The sequence below is a fragment of the Equus przewalskii genome, unplaced genomic scaffold (assembly GCF_037783145.1).
Source record: "Equus przewalskii isolate Varuska unplaced genomic scaffold, EquPr2 ChrUn-1, whole genome shotgun sequence".
Taxonomy (NCBI): Eukaryota; Metazoa; Chordata; class Mammalia; order Perissodactyla; family Equidae; genus Equus; species Equus przewalskii.
In genome coordinates, this window is record NW_027228758.1 from 315,241 (window position 1) to 329,893 (window position 14,653).

The 14,653-nt window shown below is 44.1% G+C and overlaps 2 long non-coding RNA genes across 2 annotated transcripts in view; both read right to left on the bottom strand.

Moving 5' to 3' along the window:
- LOC139081766 (uncharacterized) overlaps positions 1 to 14,653 on the bottom strand; it is a 62,257-nt gene that overhangs the window by 2,892 nt on the left and 44,712 nt on the right. The window lies entirely within an intron of this gene.
- LOC139081765 (uncharacterized) lies at positions 698 to 7,800 on the bottom strand. The gene is made up of 3 exons (XR_011537055.1): positions 7,591 to 7,800; positions 2,522 to 2,612; positions 698 to 1,746 (listed from the first exon to the last, which is right to left on the bottom strand). It is a non-coding gene; the product is annotated as an uncharacterized lncRNA (long non-coding RNA).

Genomic DNA, 14,653 nt, shown 5'->3' on the forward strand with positions numbered 1-14,653 from the left:
TTGCCGGCACTGGCCTGCACCAGCTTTCATGGTGTCTGCAAGGGAGGGCCAACTGGGTGCCAGGCACAACGCTGGGCACAAGGGTTACAGACAAGAGTAAGACCTTACCCTTGGCCTCAAAGTTCTCAGAACAGATGCTGAAAGTGACCCTATCACTCTAAAATGATCTGTGAGAGGATAGAATCACATACGACACTGTGGACACCGAGGAGGAACACTTGGCCCAGGGGGTGGGGTGGGAGTTCAGGGAAGGTTTCCAGGAGGAAAAAAAAGAAAGTAAAAACTGAGCAGAGTCTTAAAGGATGAGTAAGAGCTGGGGGAGGGGGCTGCAGGAGAGGATGGCACAAGGTGCTCTGGCAGAGGGAACAGCATGAGGATGGCATGGAGGCACGACACAGCAAAGCAGAGACAGACCTGGAGATTCGGGCTGCGGCAGGCCTTGTATGTCCGCTAAGGGCTGGCCCATTATCCTGTAGGCTTTAAGGCAAAGAGTGGTTTGGTCACCTTGAACATGGATCTTCCTGGCTGCACTGTGGGGCTGGCAGGCTGGAGGGAGGAAAGCCATGAGGAGGCTGAGGCAAACATCCAGAAGGCTGCTGCAGTGTGAGCAAGGGCACTGTCACTAGGGGTGATGTCACCAAGACCGACCTGGGTTCCCTCCTGGCAAGTTCAATCAGACGCTCCACCAGAAGTAGTTGTCTCACAAAGCAAAGTATATTTGCAGTGTAGGGGAGGAATACATTTCCTCTACTCTCTGGGTCCTTCTGGCCAGAAAACAAATTAAATTCACATGAGACAGAATAACAGGAGAAAATTAAACAAAGCTTTATAGCGTGTATACCTGGGAGAGACCCAGGCAAACTGAGCAATTCACAAAATGGCAGAAGCTCTCACCTTCAATACCACCCTCAACTAAAGACCAAGGAGGATGTTGGGGGTGGGGGGAGTCAGTTATGGGAGATTACCAGAAAAGCACAGTCAACAAGAGTAAGGCTATTATGCAGACTTGAGTCCTTGCCTTCTGCATTGATAAGAGTTTCTGGAGATAAGGTCATCCCCCCTTCTTCCTGGTACAGAGAGGGAGACACCTTTATAGATGGAGATGTCCTTTACGATGTAAATGTCTCTTTCAAAGGGTAACTTCTACTTTTCAGAGTTTCTCTCATGCCTGCAGTTTTTAAAAGTAACCAGCCCAAAATAATCCTTATGCCAAAGAGACATATCTTGGGGTGGTCAATTCCAGTCCCACCTTTGAAATTTAAGTTTCACAGTCCTTTGAAACTTTAAGAAGTTTCATAGTCCAGAAGCTGAGTGGTACATTGTTTCATCTCACCAAACACATTTCTTAGTCCTGGTAATAGATCAGTCCAGTTAAATTTATTCTACGAGGTGGTGATGCAGGTGGGCTCCCAAAGTTAAGCCTATATTGTGGAAGCAAGCAATCAGGTATTTAATAAGAAGTATTTCTATGGAAATAAAAAGAAAAACAAGGTTAATGGTTGGAGTAAATTATAACCCAGTTCCTGAGCCCAGGGAGCCGCCAGTCAAGATTCCCAGGTGTCAGAGTCAAAGCCTCTTTTGCAGTTTGAGATGTCTCTGATGATGTCATCGGGCATTAAAGTATCTTTCTGAGCAGCTTACAGCTTACACAACAACAGATATGTATCTCTCTTAAGTTTATATCAAGTTTTTCAGCTTCAGTTTGCAAGGCTTCAGGAAAAAGGTCAGGTTCGGTTTTCAAAGATTCTGAATGAAAATGATGGAAAAAAAATTGAAAATTTTAGTTTGGAGATTTGTAGCCAGATATTTCAGGAGAAGAATTCAGGATCCAGTACAGTTCACAGGTAGAAAAAACCCCAAAGACAATTAACAGAACTAGGATCTAATAGTCACAAATGCATTATAGTTTTTTTACTGAAACATAATTTTTCTCTCTAAAATCACCCTTATTTTTACCAAAGATAGCCAAATTAAGACTACTTGGTTTGTAAAATAAGTTTAGTTTCAATAAAGTTGGCCCAATTATTTACATAAGTGCAGCAAGAATAGCAATTGATCATGTAGGCTCTTTTAAATCTGCTTTGCTGGAATTTTTTATGAGCAATCTCAGATTGAACTTTAAAGACCTCTCGAGGCCAGAAAAGCCAAGCCAAAGACTTGCCATCGGATTTTGCTGGCAATACTTGCAGATCTGGGTGGACTCCTCTCTTCTCAAGATCCCCCAAAATATTTCAAGGTTCCTTGCACCTGCCAGATAAGTGAGCTTCCTTATTTACCAGGTAAGATTACTAGAGTCTCTGCAAACAAGGTACCAGGCCAATATTTCCAAGTGGCTTTATTCCAGAAAGTCAGCCTTATTCCTCAAAGGCAGTATTGTCATATCTGAGCCTGTATGTTTCTCTCAAATATGACATTCCAGTCAAAGCCTTGGTAAGATAACCAATGTGTCCTGTTATAAGGAGAACAGATTCTTATTGAACTTATGCAAATAACTATATTGCCATGAAATAACCATACTCACTCACTAAGTTTCCAAATTCCGGAGGGATCAGGTAGGGAGAAAAAGATAAATGTTTCACTTCCACTCACAAGGGTATAATTTCACCAAGTTTCTATAAGGCATAGTTAGCACAAGAGAAAAGAGAAAAAGATTTCCTTAAATTTGAGAAAACAAAATAGCAAAAAATCAACACTATTTCAAACAAAAGTCACAGAAAAATTATAATCATCCTCATCAGTTCACACAGTCTTGTATAATCTAGTTTTGATCTTCATCTTCGATTAGCAGATTTCTGAGGTCATCAGTTTCTCCATTAGATTTCTGTAATTTCATACCCAGTTCAGTTTTATGATCTGAAAGTTTATCAGAAACCTGCATTCCAGAGTAAGTGTCAGAGTCCTTTCCATGAATCTCTCTGAAGATGAGACATATTTGCAAAAGCAAAAAGCATCAGAGTAAAACAATACTGTCAGTAAACAACAAAAGACTCAAAAATGGAAATTGACAAAGAAATTTGGTTAATTTTGTGACAGACAACACCTCAAAATAATAACCAGAATTATGCCTGATAACCAGGACAGATCAGAATTTTAGAAATGTTATGTAATTTTTTAAAAGACTTATATCAGTAACATTTACCTACATAATACCATAGATCCCTTTGACACAATGTTTAGTTATCCATTTAACTATAGCGACAATGAAAGATTTTTAGGCAAATGCAGGAGATTAAACAGCTGTAAGATCTTAGCACCTGTGATTAAAGACTTGATAAACAATACAGGAAATTTATTTTGATAAAACATAAAATCCCTACCCTTCTGCTAGACAACTTAGAGAGAAAACTTCCCATAATCTCTTTACCAAGAGCAGAGTAGAAGTTCAGGAAAATTATCCTTTGAGAGAAAACCAAATTTTAATTTCTGCAACACCTTTTTTTTTTCCATTAAAATTCATTTACTTAATTGGATTTACTTTAATCTTAGCCAACTTCACCAGGCATAAAACTCCTTTCAGAATTTCTCTTTCACAAACCTTCTATAACTTTCTTTTTACCTTCAGAATTTGTCCCATGTTTTCTTTCTTCCTTTCTAGTACTTTAGGACAAATTTATCTTTCTTAACCCAACAAAAATATTTCCATTCTTTATACCTTCTTTACTGAAAACATATATTTTATTTTCCTTAGATACAAAGATGTTTGCCTTATTAGTTTCCAGTAGCTTTAATTACATATATTAATTAGAATTTTAACCCTTACAGATCCTAGTAAAAACTAAAAAGGTAAGCAATTCTGAGCTGCCTTTTTCTCTCAGCATTCTAAACACTCTTCATAATTTCTGGAAACACGCCACTTCACAATAATAAAACACAAAGCATGCTTTCCAATAGACCAAGATGCTTTTAGCCTCTCTGCAATAAGAAGCCAAAAGTAGATAAACTTACATTTAGTAATTAATGTCTAATATCTTATCTTATTTGGAAATTATCTAGATACTCAATGAATTTCATCATTTAAATTAACCTACCAAAACTTCAAAGTTTCAAGTTACCAAAAAGATTTTGGAAGTTATTTTAAATGCACATGCCATAAACTATAATTATTGCTAAAAGTTTATCTATAAACTCTTATTTAATTTATATCTAAATCATTTATTCCCAATAACGATGTTTAGATTACCCACAAAAACTTTATGAGACATTAGACAAAATTAACTATCATTTAAAGCTATTATTTTGCTGACAAATTTCTAATAGACAACGTGAGCTTATTTGACTAGTAAACCCAGGCTGCATGTCTGCACCATATTCAAATACCGACAACTCTAAGGACGTGCCTTTTCAATCAAACCAACAAACTTAAACTTTCATTAACCAAAGGTTAATCTATATCAGGTTAACTTAAAAGATATTGGGTTAATTTCTATTACATTTAGGATTTATTTAAGTGCTTACTTTAAGCCAATTAAACAGAGTGCTTAATTTTGGCCATACCATCCAGAGGTAAAATATCACACATATATAACATACATATAGACACACATGCACAGAGTCTCCACAGCTATTGTTTTAAAATTACTGCCATGAATCAGGTACAGTAATACAAAGCTCACCAGCTATGAATCCAAATTTTGTTTTAAACCTTTTTACCAATATTTGTGGAGAAGACATTCAAGATGCTAGATTTTTGGCAAGGGTGCTCTTATGGCCATTTTTCCTTTTTCCCTTTTTTTTTTCTCCAGTCCTGGGAGTTAACCACATCACAACAGCACAGAGATATTCCTCAAGTTTTCTCCCAGATGGAGTTGCTGGGACATAAACCATCCAATTGAAAGCATTTCCAACTAGTTAAAATGCACGCAAGGGGTGAGTCTCCAACGATGCTTGGGGCTTTCCCCACGGCAGTAAAGCTGGTGTCTGACTGACAGCAGCCAGAGAAAGGGTGCAGAGCCTGACTGTGGGCATCAACATAGCTATAAGATCTAGTTAAGCCCCGCTCTGCCTGGGCACTTAGTCCCTGAGCCAACACAAGGCAAGGCAGGGAAGCAGGAGGCAAAGGCCTGGAGCTGGCTGTGGGCCGGGGCTCCCTGTGCTCAGGGTTGAGAATTAAGTACAGAAGGTCCAGGTTCTGCTTAGGTCCAGCCTGAACTTAACCTCAACTTGGTGACAAGAGAGGAGGTGACAAACAGGACAGACAAAGCAGGGAAAAGAAGGGATCAGGCCTCCCCCTCATGGCCTCTTCCAGAGGTTTATCAAGATAAGGGTCACACAGAACACTATCCCAGCAGGACAGGTCACAGAATAAATCACAGGTCTCCTATCCTCATAACTGACTCAGTAGGTGCCTAAAATACTTAACAAGTCAACTGCCAAGAAAGGGCACCCCACTTGGGGGTCGCTGGGGTGATCAGGCCCAGAAACCAGAGTGTGGGGGCTACCAGGGGTGGAGCCTTTGACTCTTCAAAGATTTCTTTGTTTCTCAATTACAAAGATCAAAAGGAGCCCAAAGTGGCCTCTGTAACTTTAAGAAAGATGAAATAAAAGAGTCCATTACCTTGAAAATCCCCCCTGAACCTAGGGCAGCATCCTACATGTTGCTCCTCCTGTGGGGTTCCTATAGCAAGGGGTGATGGGGACATCCGCTTGCATTGCATCCCTTGTATATCTTCCCTATTATGCCTGGCAGTAATAGGTGCCTGGTGAATGGTCCCAGAGATAAAAGAATAGAGAAAAACAGTAAAGAATTTTCCACCAGTCTGGGGATATTTTACCTAATTGCATCCTGGAGCCATTCTCCCAAGAAAGGGTTCCCATACTCAACCAAAGGTTACAGTTTGGTACTTTCCTTGAACCAGCATGCCGATTGGGGCTTTTATGTGGTTCACAGTGTGGTCAGGAGCCATAGGGAGGGATCCCACTCCAGCCTTAGGAAAGGAAACCTGCCACGGGAGTCTTGGAGATTGGCGACTATCCTAATGACTTAAGTGGTTGACCCGTGCCCGTGTCAGATTTATATATTAGAGACAGCATTAGGAAGGAATGGATTAATTCATTCTTCATCACCCTCAGGCTTAAGGTACTGGTTCTCTTCGAGCTGAATGCCATGATTTGCCCCATAGAGTAGCCATGGGCAGCAAACACGTATTCATACAGCTGTCCGAGAAGGTTCCCGATGAAGAAGTGAATTTAGATCCATCCTTGAAAAAGACAAAGGCACAAGGAAGAAAAGAGCGCTTACTAGAACTTCAGCTCACAAGCCGGTGAAGCAAGATGACTGTATGGGCCGCCAGAAGAAATGATGTGGGCTTAGTGAGCCGAGGAGTCGAGAGAAAGATTTCTTGGACTCTCAAGGTCTGGTAGTAGTGCTCCTTTATTCAGAGAATAATGTGGGGACAGGGCCCACGGGCAGTGAAGGGCTGCAGGCATGGGGACAGGACCCATGGGCAGGACTTTATTAATAGGTCTTGGTCTTATAATATTGGATAGGGAAGTATTCCCAGCCAGACATTTTAAAACATACTCAGGCAAAGTTGATATAACCTCTTTATAAAAAAAATCAGGGGCCAGCCCCGTGGCTGAGTGGTGAAGTTCGTGCGCTCCACTTTGGTGGCCCAGGGTTTAGCCAGTTTGGATCCTGGGCATGGACATGGCACCGCTCACCAGGGCATGCTGAGGTGGCGTCCCACATGCCACAACTAGAAGGACTCACAACTAAAAATATACAACTATGTACCAGGGGGGTTTGGAGAGAAAAAGGAAAAATAAAATCTTTAAAAAAAAAAATCAGCTCAAACATTCCAATCTTTATAATCTTATCAACACTTAGACTTTCACATTTCATCAATTCAAGTGTAACCTGAGTCAGGGGCTTAAAGCTAGTCATTATTTATTTATTTATTTATTTATTTGCATGTGTGTTTCCTTTTTCATTTGACCTTTTCATAGGTACCAATAAAAATTATGATGAGACCTCTAACAAATTTTTCCCCCAATTTAGAAGTTTTCCCAATTTAAATGATCCATCAGCTGGCCACATTGATGAGTAGGATCTTAACAACGACTCAACCAATAACCTTAACTGTGGACACATGAGGCATCCCCAAAAGAGATCTAGAAAGTTAACTCCCAAAAATAGTCTAAGAAAGTAAAGGCTTTCATTGCACAGCAAGCAACAAAGGTTGAGAAGACAAAGCCCCCTTATGAAAGCAACTGGGACCCCTTATGACAAACTCCCCTGAGAGCTGAAACAGCCGGACAAGGAGAGTGTCCCGAACCCATCTACTCGACTACTCGCCAAGATGCGTGCCGGTACATGCATCCTCCGATGGCAGAGACCAGAAAGATCACACAGCCAAGCTCTCAAGACGTAGAACAAGACAAAAGGCCCAGACAACAGACTTATAGAGATGCCTGTGTCTTATGACAAACAACAAAAAAAAGACAGAGAGAAGGAAAAGTGCTATCTCTGGGAGGAAAAGGATCTACAATAATTGAGTACTCAACCAAATCCTAGAGTCACTGAATCCAAGAAGCTAACCTCACCAAAATTTTCTCCTGCTAATCTAAATTTAGAAAGGCAAAAAAACTCACCACTCTTGCTTCCATTGGAACCTGCAGGCAGAGATCCGGGAGACTGACGTGGTAAGAACTCTTCCCTCTTGCTGGCTCTTGTCAGGGGTCCGGGGTCTCTCTGCTGCAGTGGTCCAGGAGCGAGCAGTGTCCAGCCAGTGAAATTTTATCCCGTCCAAGTTGCCAAACTGTAAGGGAGGAAGACATCTCCTCTACCCACCCTTGGTCCTTCTGGATGGAAGATGAATTAAATTCACATGAGACAGAATAACAGGAGAAAATTTTTAAAAGCTTTATAACACGTATACACGGGAGAGACCCAGAAAAACTGAGCAATTCACAAAATGGCAGAAGCTCTCACCTTCAATACCACCCTCAGCTAAAGACAGAGGAGGGTGTTGGGGGTGGGGGGAGTCAGTTATGGGAGATTACCAGAAAAGCACAGTAAACAAGAGTAAAGCTATTATGCAGATTTAAGTCCTTGCCTTCTGCACTGGTAAGAGTTTCTAGAGATAAGGTCATCCCCCCCTTCCTGGTACAGAGAGGCAGACACCTTTACAGATAGAGATTTCCTTTACAATGTAAATGTCTCTTACAAAGGGTAACTTCTACTTTTCAGAGTTTCTCTCATGCCTGCAGTTTTTAAAAGTAACCAGTCCAAAATAATCCTCATGCCAAAGAGACATATCTTGGGGTGGCCAATTCCAGTCCCCTACAGAAGCAAATAGGAGAGCATGTGGAATCATTTCCAGAGTCATGGTGTCCCCAAACAAAGCAAAGCAGAGACACTTATTTTGGATGAGTCAAAAGGGGGAGGTGGGTATTCACTTGCGCAGGCTTAGTTGAAAACATGCTTCCACAAACACTGCTGGGTAAGCTAATAAGGACTAAGCTCCTCCTGGAGGGACCTTAGCATTAAAAATGAGGCGAAGCTCACGGGCTTAGCTCTGAGGGTCAGGTTTGGTCGGGTTCAGGGTGGTTGGTGATTGCATCTCCTTAACATAGCAAAAGAAAGAAAACAATTTGGAAAACAGCTAAATGCTTCCAAACCCACCCTTGAGTTCCTCAGGACAATTAGCTGGCGACAGCAGAGAGAGCAGTTCTGAGAAATATCTAGAAGGTTAATCAATAGGACCTGGTGAGTGGGTAGATACAGAAGGAAACTAAGGAGGAGGAAAAAGGGACATGGAGGGGAACAAGGATCCCTGAGGTTACTGCAGAACTGTTACTGCCCAGGGGCGGTCCTCTGCTCGCTGTAAGACATGCCATAGCCAGGAGGCAAGGTGGTAGAAGAGAAAGGGCTTCTTTATTACAGCTTGCCAGCAAGAGGGAAGACGGCCAACTAATGTCAGAAAGAACCATCTTACAGAACAAAGACTACAGGCCAGTTGTGTCTGGGGCTGGTCTCCGGGTAGGGGAGGCGGCTGGTCTCTGGGTGGGGCCTCCATCTGGTCCTAGTTCCTGATAGTCCTATGTTTTACTGGATACGCCTCACAGAATGGAGCAATGCCCTACACCCTGATCTTTCAGTTGTCATTGATGATGGCTATCAGCATAGGCTCTCTGCCCAGGGGTCATCACATTCCTGGAGAACTCGAAAGAACAAAGTTATTGATGCTGGATTGGTGAGCTAAGGAGTCGAAAGAAAGATTTCTTAGATTCTCAAGATCTGGCAGTAGTGCTCTTTTATTTAGAGAATAGAATAGCATGGGGACAGGACCCATGGGCAGTCAGAGCTTCTGCTGCATGGGGAGAGGACCCACGGGCAGTCAGAGATGCTGCTGGCATGGGGAGCTGCTGCTGCCACTGCTGGCATGGGGACAGGACCCATGGGCAGGCAGAGCTGCTGCCGGCATGTTGCTGCTGCTGCTGCTGCCGCTTCTGCTGCAAAGTTGGGTGGAGAGTAAGGCTAAATTTAAGGCATAGGTATGTGAGTTATCTCTTTACAAGACAAAGGAAAGAATACGTAAAAAAGTTAAAATGGTATCAGTGCCTGTAGGGTCTGGCCATTTGGCCGTCCCACAACTTTTAGATAAGAATCAAACCAGATTGAGTAAATGGCAGAAGTCACCACTTAAATATTATCCTCAGCCAAAGACAAAAGAGGATTTTGTGGGGTGGGGGTTAGTTACATGAGGTTGCCAGACAGTAAACAACTTAAGTTCTTGCCTCTGGCATTGATTAAGAGTTTCTAGAGATAAGGACATCCCCCTTCTTCCTGGCACAGAGAGGGAGGCATCTTCACAGATAGAGGTTTCCCTTAGAAATGTAAATATTTCCCAACAAAGGGACAAGCAAATTCCACTCCTCGGAGCCTGCTTCTCACCTGTAGTTTTAAAATTAACCAGGCTAAAAATCCTCATCAGTTATCATCTTAAAGCAGCTTGGAGTGGCCACAAAATCTACAGCGCATGCCTGAGCTAGTTAATCAGAGGTCATTCAAAGTTACAATATGGTTTCTTTTCTAAAATATGGCTTCCCTATGTCAACCTTGTGTTGAGCCTATATCAGACAGACATTACTCTCTCATTAGAGAAATATGGAAGCCAGAGAGGATAAGGCTGTCAGAGAGACCTGAGAAGGGCAGGATTTTTTTTTTTAATGGCCAAATTGAGCTATTAGGTGACCCTTCGCGCTAAGGAGCTTCCTCTGATCGGAGACTTGGTTGCTCCAGCTGCTTCCAATCTCCGGTAACATCCTGCAGCCTCTTGAGGGTTTAATTCAATTCAACAAACGCTTATTGAGCAGCTACTCCTCATAAGGGAAAGGGGAAGAGCCAAGATGGAACAATTACTGAGTACTTAAATTGTGTGAGCGGAGTGTTAAGTGTATTTACATGTAATCTCCTCTCCAGTCACAGTCCCCTCAGCTGAGAGGCAGAGTCATTTATCTCCGGGGCCCTGGGAAGCCAGGTAATTGGTCCAAGTTTAGGTGATAAGTAAGGGGGGTGGTGCCAGGAGGCACTCCCAGAAGTAGTGCTCTATCTCTAAGACACCTTGCTCCTCAAGGAACCCAGGAGGTTGCAAGTGACTGATACACAAACTATTTTAAGCAAAAAGGGGAATGCACTGGCTTATTTAACTCAAAAGCACATGATTCATCTCGTTCGAGGCACAGCTACATCCAGAGGCTCAAATGATGCTGTCAGTTCTCTCTTACCCTCACTCATAAATGAATAAATCCATCTCTTTCCCCTTCATGTTCATCTTGGCTCATGCATGACAGCAGAGCGTGATAGTTTGGGGTCCCACAGGCTGGGTTCAAATCCTGGCTTCACCACCAACTAGCTGGGTGACTGTAAACAAGTTGCTTAACTTCTCAGGGTCTCTGTTTCCTCATCTGTAAAATGGACATAATAATAGTATCTGCCTCAGAGGTTCTTGGGACGAGTAAATGAGATCATCCACACAAGGTGCTTGGAACAGTCTGGCAAAAGTCAGCTCCCGACATGCCAGCTATTACCATGTCTGTCTCTGTGTCTTTTGGGGTAGGCCTTGCAGGGGATCAGAATTGGCCACCTCAAAATGTTGTCTCTTTGGCTTGACTATTTTTAAGAACAAAAGACTCTGAAAGAAGCTTTGACAGTCCTCCTAACTACCTACAAGAATTTACAATAGAAGGCCTGTTCTAGGAAAGAGCTAATCCCATAAGACAACATTGTCCATAGCTGGCCCAGCGAACACTTGTTTAACAAACATTTGCATTTTCATCTCCATGTGAACTGCCTTCCTCCCCTTCAAAGCCCCAAACCGCTACCCCCAACATCCTCCTTTGTCTTTAGCTGAAAATGGTATTTAAGGCGGCAGCTTTGGCCATTCTGGCAAGTTGCTCAGTTTTGCTGGGTTTCTACGATGCACACATGTCACAAAGCTTTGTTTGATTTTCTCCTGTTGTTCTGTCTCCCATCAATTTAATTCAAAGCCCGACCAGAAGGACCCAGAAGGAAGAGGAGTCGTCTTCCTCCCCTACAGCCTCATTCACTCCTGCTGCAGACAGCTCCTCCATGTGGCCCAGAGGGATGGCCACAGAAACCCCCACTGACATCATCCCCGCAGCTTCTGGTCGCAAAGGGAGAAAGGCCTTTCTCTGCATACACATGTAGCAAATCTCAAGGCAGACTCTGGTTCTGCTTAGGTCATGTGCCACCTCTGAGGCTGGAGATGGGGTATTCTCATTGGCCAGCCTGCACCTTCTGCCTGACTTTGTGGGGCGCCAGGATTAATAGCTCCACTTGGATCATACAGAAGTAGAAGAAGGAGGGGTCCTTAAAAGATGGGATGCCATGAAGACAAAATACCATCTGTCCACTCTTCTGTGCTAGGTGCTGTTAGGAAGGGCTGTGACAAGATGAGTGAGGCACAGCATGCTCTCCTCGAGAACGTACATCAAAGTAGAGAAGCTGAGGCAGAGACACACACAACAGTACTAGAATGCACACATTATGGACTGAATGTGTCCCCCGCAAAATCTGTATGTTGAAATCCTAACCCCCCAAAGATGATGGTATTAGGAAGTGGGGCCTGTGGGAGGTGCTTCGGTCATGAGTGTGGAGCCCTCATGAATGGCATTAGTGCCCTTATCAAAAGGCTGAAGACCACTTCCTCCCCCGTCTTCCGCCACGTGAGGTTACAGCTAGAAAGCGCCATCCATGAACCAGGAAGCGGGGCTCACCAGACACCAAATCTGCTAGCACCTTGATTTTGGACTTCCAGACTCCAGACCTGTGAGAAATAAATGTTTGTTGTTTAAGCCACTCGTTCTCTGGAATTTTTTGTTATAGCAGCCTGAATGGACTAAGATAGCAGACTGTAAGAAATACCATAAGAGAAGGACAAGTGAGATTTTCGAGATTCTCATAAAGAAGAGATCATGTCTGGTTGGGTGAATCAGCACAAGTCTTTTTTTTTTTTTTTTTTTTTTGAGGAAGATTAGCCCTGAGCTAACATCTCCTGTCAATCCTCCTCTTTTTGCTGAGGAAAACTGGCCCTGAGCTAACATCCATGCCCATCTTCCTCCACTTTATGTGTGGGACACCTGCCACAGCATGGCATGCCAAGCAGTGCGATGTCCACACCCAGGATCCAAACTAGCGAACTCCAGGCCATCGAGAATTGGAACACGCACACTTACCCGCTGCGCCACTGGGCCAGCCCCAGAATCACCACAAGTCTTATGAAGAAGGTAGCTTTCGAGCTGAACTATGAAGTCTGAGTGGGATGTTGGCTCAGGGGGTGGTGCCCATTCAACATGAACAATCATGTTGGGGAGGGAGCCCACCTGGTTTGACAGTATGGGGCATAAGGAGTAATCTTGAGAGGTAAGGCTGGAAACTGAGCCAGCAACAGCACTCAGAAAAGCAGGCTGTAGTCAAGAATCATTAAATCAGGGGGCTGGAAAGGCAACAGCTATACACAGATATTGAATTACCAAGATAGAGAGCAGGGGATGCATGGTGTGGAAGAGGATTGTGAGTCAGATGCTGAGGTCATCTAGAAAGTCGTGGAGTGATGAGCTTCACCAGCCAGGACGGGCAGAAGCCAGGACAAGCAGATGGCCAGATGGCAAAGATTTTTAAAGAAGCATCTTAATTCTTGATCCCCAATTCTCTCCAGAGACTTCTACATGACTCATGTCAATTCCAGTTAATCCAAGAGAAGTTGGTTTTCCAGAAGAAATTTTATATCCATAAGAAGTGTGAAAACATTCATTCATTCATTCATTCACTTATTCACTCATGCACTTCACATTGGTTGGGCACTGTTCTGGACTCCAATGAGACAAATGAATGTCCTTGAGCTCAAGGAGCTCGCTGTCTGGGGCAACCTACTACTTTCTTCATGCCTGCTGGTCACACACGGTATACGGATTATCTGTTAGATAGCTGACTCCCCACTGGACTGGGCATTCCCATCAATAAATGTCTATTGACTGATTGTGTCTCTATCCTCAGCCTCCGCTTCAATTGAAAGAATTTAATGAAACAATTTAATTTCAATGATGTGCTGTTTTGTGCAGAGTCTGGAAGTTGTGATAGGAAGCAAGGAGGAAGCTGAGCCCTCTCCATGAAAGAAACAGCAGCTGCCATGGGAAAGTTCCAGTGAAGACCTCGTTCTGTCAGAGGAAAAGTTAAGTTTCATGTGGGGAGGAAGGGGAAACACTATCCAAGAAGCAGCTCACAGTAGAAGAGGGTGTACCCGGCCCTGGGGTGAGCAGGGCCTGAGGCGCAGGGGCACGGAGGGGTGGGCCTGGACTGTGGCTCATAGACAGAGGGAGGGTCTGAGCTTGAGGTGGAGGCGAGGAGTGCAGCAGTGTCAGGTGAGGAGCAGATGACAGAGGAATGGGAAGGGAAAAGGTGGAGCGGGAGGACCACCTGCTAGCTTGCATGGAAGGTAAAGATGGCCAAGAGGCCTTTGACGCTCCGCCCACAAAGATGCAGGATTGACTGCTACTCCCCTTTCCTCAGGGCCGGCCTGTGGCTGCGTTAGTCAATAGGATACAGCAGAGTGACGCTATGCCAGTTCCAGGCCTGGCCTCCAAGGAGGCTGGGGGCTTCCTCCTCGGTCTCCTGTAGCCCTGGCAGGTCTCTTTTCAACCCTGATCACCCATAGTTCTATCCAGCCTGTCACCATTGAAATCCCAGCATCTCTAAGTGCTGAGCCCAAATCGGTCAGCATAGACCCACACTGGTGTCCTCCCCTCCCCGTCCTCCTGGTTTCCCAGAGCTGCTGACCTGTTCTGCTAGGGGAAGTCTTACTTCCAGAACACCTCCCAGTAGTGATTTTTCTTTCATCCCAATAGGGAACTCATCCAGTCCTGCACTTGCCCCTGGGTTCCCATTTGGGTTTTCTTAGTATAGTCTGTTCCACCTGGTTTTCCTCCCCAACTAGGTAACCCTCCTTGAACAGGTGTCTCCAGGCAGACCACAGCAGGGTCGCTGGGTCAGTCCTGGTGCCCTTTTGGAGGTGACACTGGGCTCAGGTTTGCCCTGTTCTATCTTCCAGTCTGGTTGCGCCTGAGGGAGGCAGCCTTCGACTTCCAGCTGCTGCCCCAATCACTACTGCAGGCTCTACCCTTCCTTCAGCCG